This window comes from Sorex araneus, chromosome 1, assembly GCF_027595985.1.
Source record: "Sorex araneus isolate mSorAra2 chromosome 1, mSorAra2.pri, whole genome shotgun sequence".
Lineage (NCBI taxonomy): Eukaryota > Metazoa > Chordata > Mammalia > Eulipotyphla > Soricidae > Sorex > Sorex araneus.
Genome location: NC_073302.1, coordinates 376,031,958 through 376,042,962, shown reverse-complemented (window position 1 = coordinate 376,042,962; position 11,005 = coordinate 376,031,958). Strand labels below are relative to the sequence as shown.

Below are 11,005 nucleotides of genomic sequence, written 5' to 3'. Positions count from 1 at the left end.
ACCAAGGGCAAACCCAGCATACTCTTTGCCTTATTGTACAGGACTTTCAGAAGTAACATTATCTTGCTTAAAACAAAGACTTTTAAATATCATAATAGGTTATACCTTTTAATTTTCCATTTAACAAATTACCAAGTGTTATAAAGAAGGAATTCCTCTAACGGAGATTCAGATTTGGCTCAGATAAAATAAAAAAGGAAACATTACTGGGAAAATTGCCATTTGTCAACCGTTTTATGTCATATCATGTGGTGATACAGTTCTCTACATAGCAAATGTCAGAATGCTGACACTCTACTGTACAAACTAAAACAAGTACAAAATTGAGCATAAACTGTCCAGAAATATTGGCAGCAGCATGTCTCTAGATGAATGATCTTCGTTGTGACTAATATTTGCTTCCTAAGTTTCTAACATGCCTTCTCGTTTCTATAGGACACTCTCGGGGATGGAGGGAAGCAGAGAGTGCATGAGAGTCCAGCAAATTTAAGGTTAACAAAGAAAAAATTACTTCTACTGCTTGATTAATTAAGAATGGAACAGTGCAGGAGGGTGACTCACTCCGATGATAAAAACTGAAAATGAAAAACATACAATATCCTAAAAGTATAAAGACTGATTTGATTGTTGTTTCACATTTGAAAAAAACAACAAACAACTTTTCAAATAGCAAAGCTCACTTATTTAGACTACTAGTTGCTATTATTGCAGTGGACAATATATATTGTCCACAACAATATATATATTATTATTTATATATTACTACACTTGATCTTAGCCAAAAGGCTGAGAAGCAATGTTATTTATATTTTAAACACAAAATATATATAAGAAAGTATTAAGAAGATCACTTATTCTAGCAAACAGCCAATTATATTATAATGATGAAACAGTCTTTCTGACTGAAAAGTAAAAGTATATATTCTTCAAATACTCAAAGCTTACCTTCAAGAAACATTAATGTGTATTGTTTCTTCGTCCAATTGTGATTCAAAATTCCCTAACCATTAAATGTAATAATTTATGTAAGAAATCATAGGTCTTAATGTGTGTTACATTTTATTCAGAAATACAGATGACAGTTTCTTTTACTAGGTACTTTAGAGTGACTAGTTCTTGTCATAATGTTGTCATAGTGATAGTGACATCAATGTACTTCATGGTAATCAGCGCAGAAATTTATCGGAGAAAAAAAATATCAGGGCTGACTCCTAGTGCATTCTACATTTGAAAATATTGTACATGGTTTGATTTAATATACGATGATTTCATGAACTTTCCTTAAATAATGCTCCCAATATTGCAGACTAGTAGATCTATGTACCTGTGAAGTGTAGATTTGGAACCTTGGTGTCTACATGGATGGTAGGAAAATTGGAAATAATAGCAAAGGAATCATAATTAACTGGTTGCTAAGGAAAACTCTGCTCTCAAGTGCCCTTGCCAAATAAAAAGCTCCTCAAGTCATGGGCTCAGTTTAATTATTTTGTTAAATCCTTTTTAATACTTTTTGGACTCCAAGAGTGATATGGTGGTGACAGTCTTGATTGCTGGATTCCATCCCTCACAATCTTGGCAATACACTTCCAGTCATCACCTTCCATGCCAAAGAATTGTTATTGAAACTTCAGATGTTACACTTAGTGATACAATTACTTCTTACTCCAGTGCTCCACACATTTCCATCACAATGAACAATAGAAAACAATTGACAAAGCTTCTCAGGGATGGAGAGAGAATCTCCTCAGTTTTTAAAATGCTCAATGAATATTAAAAATAAAACAAAAGCCAGCAGTAATTCCTTTCCATCTGGAAAATATCTTGTTTTTATAAGCTGCTTATTTTTCTATTTTTGGACTGAAACGATGCCACAGCGGGTAGGGCGTTTGCCTTGCATGTGGCCGACCGGGGATTGATTCCTCCATCCCTCTCAGAGAGCCTGGCAAGCTACTGAGAGTATTCTTCCTGCACAGACAGAGCCTGGCAAGCTACTCGTGGCGTATTTGATATGCCAAAAATAGTAGCAACAAGTCTCACAATGCAAACGTTACTGGTGTCCACTCGAGCAAATCGATGAACAATGGGACGACAGTGCTACAGTACTACAGTGCTATTTTTCTAGAAAATTCTGACACAACAAATTGAGCTTTTCATATCAAAAATGGTAAGATATATTTATACGTAATAATGCATGATAAAGCTTGGGTGGTGACTAACAAGGGATCCCACACTGAAATGTAAAGAAAACTACTCCCTCTTTTGGTGCAGAAAGCTTGTCTCTAGAAATGACTAAAAATTTCATTATCTAAATATTTTCAGGCCCTTACGGATATGTAAATTTTCTATTCCTGAATTTATCTGCAGAGAATAAAAATGGTAATTAAAATTAAGGAATATGTAGCTCTTTGGGCAAGGTAGACATTTCCATAGCTAAATTTTAAACCTGTAATGGCAGGCACTTAGTGTTATATTTTATATTTCCTGATTTGTGTGAGCTCAGTTTCTTGAGGATGGACTAAAAATCACAATTGCATAACCGTTCAGTGACCTGTTTGCTTGTTTATTATTTTCATTGGCTGGCATCTGAAAAGGAACATTCTACCTTTGTGACTCCTGTGATTTGACTTCAAAAACTGTGACTTGAATATTCTCAGACAATCTGTTAGCACCAAGAGGACTGTCTTTTAGTTGGTTGAAAAAGTGGAGAAGGGCCAGGGAGATAGCTCAAGAGGTTGGAGACCATGCTTTATTATGGGAGCTTTGGGTTTGGTCCAACATCCACTACCCAGTATGCGTCTCCCACCAACAAAAATGAGGAGAATCCAATTCTTACCATCTGTTTCTAGTTACAAAATAAAGGTAAAGTTTTGTTCAGTATTATGACTTTAACCCATAAATCTGCATTGTATATTAGAAAGTTACTGAGTAGATATTAAAAGTTACTAGTGAAATTATTATAACTATGAATGGGGACAGTTAGCATTTTAAAATAGTTAAAATACTAGTTAGCATTTTGGGCTGGAGCCATAGCACAGTGGGTAGGGCATTTGCCTTGTACACTGCTGACCAGGGTTCGATTCCTCCGTCCCTCTTGGAGAGCCTAGCAAGCTACCGAGAATACCTTGCCCACACGGCAGAGCCTGGCAAGCTACCTGTGGTGTATTCTATATGCCAAAACAGTAACAACAAGTCTCACAATAGAGACCTTACTGGTGCCCGCTCGAGCAAATCGATGAGCAATGGGATGACAGTGACAGTGACTAGTTAGCATTTTACAATAAATAATGCTCAATGTCACCTATACCTCAATTAAAAGTTTTGCTTGGGGATTTATTAATGAAAAGAATGTTTTCATAGAACTCTTTTTTTTCAGTGATGTTAATATTTTTTTTCTATCCAGGGGCTGGAGAGAGTGTATAGTGGGTAGTTATGTTTGCCTTATACTTGGTCACCCTGTGGTCAATCCTCTGTACCCTGTGGTCCCCTATAGGCCTTGCCAGGTGCAGTGCAGAATCAAAAGTAAACCCTGAGCACTGCTGGCTGTGGCTCAAAAACTAAAATAAAAATTGTTTTTATATATAATTTATTTTTGCAAGTCACAATCTGATATTTGAAGTTTTAAATATTTATTCTGCCATACAATTTCAGATTGGTTTAATACAGAGGGAGTAGACCCAGGAATAAGTATGAAATGTATGTTATTAGTAGCATGTTGATACTATATTCCAGTTCTGTAGAAACATATAAATCAGCTTCCCCAAATGGTGATAACATCCCAAGGAGGTGGGGGTGGATAGAGGGAGGACTGGAAAGATCCAGGACAGAAGGTAGCAGCTTTGGGGCAAGTGGTAGACACTTTAGGTTTCTTCACTTAAAGAAGGCAGCTTTCTGGGGGAGTGCTGCTTTCTTTTCCTTCCTGCCTGTCTTCCTGCCTTCCTGCCTTTCTGCCTTCCTGCCTTCTTTCCTGAAAAGCAGGAAGCTATTCAAATGAGTTTAGGAAACACTTTTTATGTTTTTTTTTTTGGGGGGGCACACCCAGCAATGCTCAGAGGTTAGGCCTGACTCTGTACTCAGGAATGACTCTTGACAGTATTCAGGGGAATATCTGGGATGCTGGGAATTGAATCCAGATAGGCCACATACAGGCAAGTGTCCTACCCACTGTACTTTCTCACCAGTGTCCAGAAACTCTAATATAAATGAACATATGTATACAATGCAATAAAATTTGAATTTATGACATCAATTGGCTCTAGTAGACCTAGTCACTATTATTTATTTTTTCTTTTATTCTGTTGAAAAGATTGTCATATACCAATACTCTCCAAAGAGCTTACTTTTCCCATAAGAGACATTTGAAAGTTGGAGATACTTACAGTTATATCACAAGTTGGTTCGAGGGGATGCTCTTGATGCAGTGGGGAGATGATGGATCCGTTAATGCACCAGATAGCCCTTTCCATCAAAGATATAAACTCAATAAGACAATCTCAAATATCCAAATTCATAAGAAGTCAAGATTGAAAAACACTGCTGCAAGCATCCCAATGTACAAAACCAACAAATAATCATATCCTTATAATACAGTTATGAAGAATAGATAAAATAATTTGCATCTGGTAAGAATGTGAATTTAACATAGCCTATTCATAAGCTTGATACATTTCCACTTTTAAAAAGCATTCTTAAAATATAACGTGAGTTACTTAACAACTTTTGTGCTTTGCTGAAAGTCACATATACTTCATAAAGTGAACATGCTTCCATTTGGGAAGGCTTGTTAGAAAGTCCAGTTCTAAAGAACACAGAGTACTCTGTATCCAGAAGACTGCCTTGTCAGGAGTTATTTTCAGAGCAGCCCAGGGAAGCGTTACTGATGCTGTGGGAGATCATATGCTTGCTTTGTTTTGTTTTTGTTTCTAAACATGTGTTAAGAAAAATATTTAGCACCCAAAATGTCACAGATAAAAAATCCAAGATAACACAGTATCTGTGATTTAAATAAAAAAATAGCAGGATTAAAAATGCCATGATGACTCAAAATATTTTATTGTAATCAGTATACATTTCCAATTGCTTTTTGCTCAGTGTTTTTAAACACATATTTTCTTTCTTACTTTTCATCACTTTACTTCCTCAGTTTATCTTATTGATTGGTTAATAAATGATTGCCTATAGTAAAATTATTCTTAGCAAATACTAGTGGAATGAGAGGAAGAAATTAGTAGACACATGCATTCTAGAAGAAAGCTAACCCATAGAATTTTCCCCAATAAAATTAAAGTTTTCCTACATTTACCAGAGTAGTGTCTACTTATATTTACTTGCTGATTCTTGATGTATAACCAGTATGACTTAGGAGACACAATTTGGTATTAATTTAAAAAATTATTTTAAATTGGGAAAAGTTTTCATTTAATTTTGAGCAGTAGTTACTCAATTGAAAGTTCAATTCTGGAATAGTGATGACTCAAAGAAATTGAGATAAGCACGGAAGGAAAATTGATTTTAACAGAAGGTCAGAAGAAATACGAAGAGAAGAAAAAAATTAAGAGGAATCAATTCTTATCAGAGTCTAATCTTCTTTTGACATTTAGGTTGTAAGCTTTATTGAAGGTAGGGATATTGTGTTACCTAAATTGTGTTCTAAATCAGTATGACTCTTAGTTCATGGCAAATACAGGAACTAAGAACACGTCAGATTTGAGCAGGTCAACTTCTGATTACTTTAAAGTGAAAAAGAAAAGAAACCACATGATTCATAACATTTATTTATAGATATTTTCATATATCTATATATTTTTTATGGTAGGACTGACCATACTGACATAGAGATAGATGAAAACACAATAGATGAAAGGCATGACTCATTTTAGTGTTGCAAAAAATAATGGGCCAATGAGCATTGCACAAATAATTTTTCTTATCCACAACTACCTAAGCATAAACAAAGTTGCAGCTATAAGAGGAAGTAAGGCTAGCTGTGTGTGTAGTACTTTCCATAGGATGATGAATTTGAATGATTTTCACTGCTTCCAGTTGATAGCCACAGGAACCCTGGAATGGACTTAATCATTCTTAAAGGAGAACTCATCAGCCTTCAGTCATATACTAAAACTTTGGTCAAGACTGCACCAAAGCAAATCAGAACTCTCTTATAATTATTTCTTTGTTAATTGGTGGGGGGCATACCAAGTGATGTTCAGAGGTTACTCTTGGCTCCGTGTTCAGGAATTACTCCTAAGGAGCTGTGGGACCTTATGGGCTGTCAGGGATTGAACCTGGTTCAGCCATTTGCAAGGCAAGCACCCTACCCATTGTACTATCACTCTAGCCCTTCTTACAATTGATCTTCTGTCTTGATATCAGTTTTGAACTCAGTTGTTTGGGAGAGTTCGGTGGCCTAAATATTGTAAAATATCTTTTGCAAGTTGAATAACTTCCCCTAGACTGCGTAGAAAAACATTCTATTAGAGTAGTCAATGGAAATAATTAGTAGAAATGTAAATTTTAACTTATAACCAGGATCACACATGGTGAAAGTAACTGAGATGGGGGCCATATTACAGTAAGTAGAGTAATTTGCCTTGGCTGACCATCTTCAGCATATCATATGGTCCCCTAAGCACAGCTAAGAATAATTACTGAGTACAGAACCAGGAGTAGCCCTTGATCATCACTGTATATGAGTTCCAAACATACAAACAAAAAGTAACTGAGATGTTAAGATCATTGATAATGTGGAAGAAAACTTGTAAAGTGTGTTAAACCATTAATGATATGAACTTTCTGCTCATATCGCAAATACCTGAATGTATTCCTTGAATCATGATGGTAGGTGCAATAGATCTACTATTGATAAGAAGTAATGGTGGGGCTGGAGCGATAGCACAGCGGGTAGGGCGTTTGCCTTGCACGCGGCCGACCCGGGTTCGAATCCCAGCATCCCATATGGTCCCCGGAGCACTGCCAGGAGTAATTCCTGAGTGTAGAACCAGGAGAAACCCCTGTGCATCGCCGGGTGTGACCCAAAAAGCAAAAAAAAAAAAAAAAAAAAGAAGTAATGGTAATGGTAGTTAGGCAAATATATTTACTTGTAACTAAGTGGAAGAGATGATTGTGATCTAGAGAAATGTGACCTTAATTTTTATTTTGGGTATCAGGGATGTAAGGGACTCAGCGAGATGCCTTACCACCCCCCATAAAGCAATAATTATTAGACAATGACCTAAAAATTTGTTTAGATATCTATAGATAAAGATGTGACTTTAGGAGGGAACATTTTTCTAAGGCTTCCAATGTTATAATACCTCATGTTTGGCAAATTAGCTTAACCTAGTCCTTTATCAGTCTTTATTGGGGATATCAGGAAAAAAGGGAATCACTCTTTTTCTGAGGCACCATACTCCTAAGTTTCTAACAGCTAAGGAACTCTCCCCTACTGTTCACTTGACTGATCACACAGAACTCACAGACCAACAAAGGCATCTGGAAGAAGGGTGACCTCATAATGCAGCATCTGGACATCTGAGAAGTAACTGAGTGTAAGGAAGACTCCTCCTGCCCTAGACATAATATTCAGAAAAGTATTGGCTTCATTCTATGTCATGAAAGTTTCAGCAGAGCTTCTGCATTTAAGAGATACTGCTTTCATAGTCCTTAAGTAAGATACTTGGTTCAGAGGTTCACAGGCTCAGGATTTGTGCGAGTCACTATACCTCAGAAAGACCAGTCAGTAAATGGCCAGAAAATTTTGCTGTATTGATGTAGTCTCCAGAATTAAGGTCACTTCCATGAATCAGAAGCCCAAAGGGTGACAGGGGGACATCAGAGTATATATAGAATGCTAAAGGTATGAAAAAGTGTCATAGTGAACAATCCTGAGAGCACTAACTAGAGTATCAATATCATTTTTTTTAAATTGGTTTTAATGAAGAAGAACATGTTTCTGAGAGAATGTTGTTTGTTAGTTTGTGGTTCTTTAAATAATACAATCTGATATTTAGATGAAAATACCCACTGTGACAGTTGATAGCATACTTTCCAGTGACTCTTTTGAAGCAAGGAGAAGCTTTTTTGTGTTTCCTTTCAGATGCATGCTTTTATTGTGATAAAAGACCAACATTATTTTTTTTCACAAGATGCTTTTACTTTGATCTTCATTCTCTTTCTGTCAGGATCACACATGACCCAGGCCTTGTGAGACATTTTGCAATACAAGCCTTTGGCCTGGTCAAGATGTTCACATGATAAATGAGTGACATCTCAGAAGAAAACTCTTTTGAGGAGAGACTTATGTCTCTGGAGACTAAATTCAATTGGATGGCTTCTGTGACAGTCTTTGCTTGAACATCTATTACTACACATCATTCACTGGGTGCTCTTTTTTGAATACTGCTTACTTTCATCTTTGGCTTTGTATGTTCATGGTATCCTTCACATATTTCCTTTTTTTTTTTTTTTTACATATTTCCTTTTAATGAATCTTTCTGACATGTTATTGCCGCCAAAGGACATCTACTTTGACATGTGAGATGATCATGGATTATCTCTTGTCCTTATAGATTGATTCCCACATCTTTCATGGTTTCCCTTCAACTGATGATGGTAATAGATTTTCAGGTACTAGTATTTCTCTCTTTTTTTATAGCTTTCAAAATTAAAAAATAGTCTCCACTTATGTTCATATTTGTCTGCAAAATATTTCTTGAGATTTTTGTGTTGAAATTTACTCTTAATCCCAGCAATTAGCTGTACAAATAAAACATATTTTCTCAAGTGTAGCACAGAGCATAACAATTGCAACAATACTTGAAGTTTTTCCCATTGAAAGGCTAAGAGAAAGCTCTTTAGAGTCACATTTTCTTTCCCACAGTACATGCGATGTACATGACTTGATTTTAATTCAGTGAAATTCTCTAGTCAAGCTGTCATTTAAGCTCATTTTGATTAAGTCCATGAATCTATGTGAATTGCTATATTTTAGCTGTTTAAAATTAACATAAAACTTAAGTTGTAGTAGCACAGAGGGCAATCAGTACTCTGTCTTTCTCTAATAAAATTTACAATGTAAATTTTGAATTTTTAAATTGGGTCACACTGTATATTCATGTAAGTAGTTGTTTTGAATAGGCATATACGTATATAAGTATTGGTAAGTGTTACAGACTTAAAACAATATTTCCTCATACCAGAGAGAGTAGAGTGGGTATGGTGCTGGCCTTGCACAGTTCACCTTGTTCTGATTCCCCATTACTGCTTATGGACTCCTGAATTCCATGAGCAGTGATTCCTGAGCAGTCATGAGTATGCCTTGTACACAACAGGTGAGCCTCATTCTACCATTCCCTATTTTGGGTTCTATCTCTGTTAATTTATTGTTCTGATCGTACAAGAAAAGAGGGAAAGGGACCCTTTGGTTTAACATCTGGATAGCTAATGAGACTTGCCATTCAACCTTTAGAAGATTGGGGTTTATAATTGAGTGGCATTTCTTAGGGGATAACAAAGTAAGCCCTGTTGTCACAAGTGTTACCTTCTTTACATACTACATTGGGGCACTGATGTTGATATATTTGATAAGCCACTCAAGGACTTACGTTATTTGCACAATTCATATAGTTTACTAATTTAAATACTTATAACAGGCACGTTCTTTAGGTGTTACTAAAGAGAGATACTCACTTCCTTATACCTGAGAATCCCTTTGGTTTATATACTAGGCAACTAGTCTCTGAGAATGTAAGCTTGAGGATATAGGAAAAGTGATTTTTTTTTTGTGACCGCAATGTGGCTTAGGTAATGCAGCATGAACAATACATATAACACAGCACTTCTACTCCCAACTCAGCACCAACACAGCTAGGAAGCCATTTTTATCTTTGAAAGTACAGCCAGTATCTTCCTTTTCTCAAGTGAAACTCACAGAGAAACTACAGTTCTGACCCCAATTTTAACAAACAGCAATGCCAACAAAGCGGGAGGTCCTTGGAACGGTCCTCTGCGACAAACAGATCAACAGGAAGCACACCAGAATACCTGATGTAAAAAAAAAGTGGAGCTCAAGTGGCTCATCCATTTCTGTCTGTGTAAGGCAGAAAACAATCTGGGCCAGCGTCACGCTCCAGTTTAGCCAATTAACACTGTCCATTTGGGATTTGCTGAGGCACATGGCAACTACCACGCAGACCAAGCAATAACTGTTAAAACTAGATAAAAAATATGCTTAAATTCCACCCTAAACCACTCTAGCTGTAGTCTGAAGACAGTAAGCCAAGAACAGTCCCCCAAAAGTTATCCAAAAGTTAGTGATTATAAATTATCGTTTCAAATGTTTTAGAAGGTTTAAGAATTCTTTTGATGGCAGAACACCACTGAATGAAACTTGTTGGATGAAAGGTTGATTTTTTTTTTTGCAAGCTTCTGGAAGTGAAAGCAACATCTTTTAGCCTAGTTCTCCTTCTGGGAGAACCTGGCAAGCTACCGAGAGTTTTCTTCCCACATAGCAGAGCCTCAGAAACTCCCCATGGTGTATTTCTATGCCAAAACCAGTAACAACGATGGATCTCAATCCCCTGACACTGAAAGAGCCTCCATTGGAAAGGATGTGTAAAGAGAGACTTCTAAAATCTCAGGGCTAGGTAGAATTGAGACATTACTGATACTGCTCGAGAAATTCAGAAATTCTACAATCAATGGGATGATGATGATGATGATGATGATGATGATGATGATGATGATGATGATGATGATGATATGATGATGATGATGAGCTTCTAAAATAAGATGTCAGTCAGAGAGACAGGGTACCAGAGCAAACTGTACCCCATGTTGTGTCATAGCTAGATGAAGCTGCTTCGGTCAGATGTGGAGGGTAAAAAATGTGGATTTTAGCAATGTACCTATTGTATTTAGATCCTTCAGCAGCCAGACTATAGAGGTGAAAGAATGGCACTAAATAAATAATATCACCTCAGAATTCATAGGCGGACTGGAGCAATAGCAC

At 36.5% G+C, this 11,005-nt stretch overlaps 1 pseudogene; it reads right to left on the bottom strand.

The window, feature by feature from the left end:
* Positions 1–705: 705 nt before the first annotated feature.
* LOC129401128 (U2 spliceosomal RNA) lies at positions 706–798 on the bottom strand (annotated as a pseudogene).
* Positions 799–11,005: the final 10,207 nt, after the last annotated feature.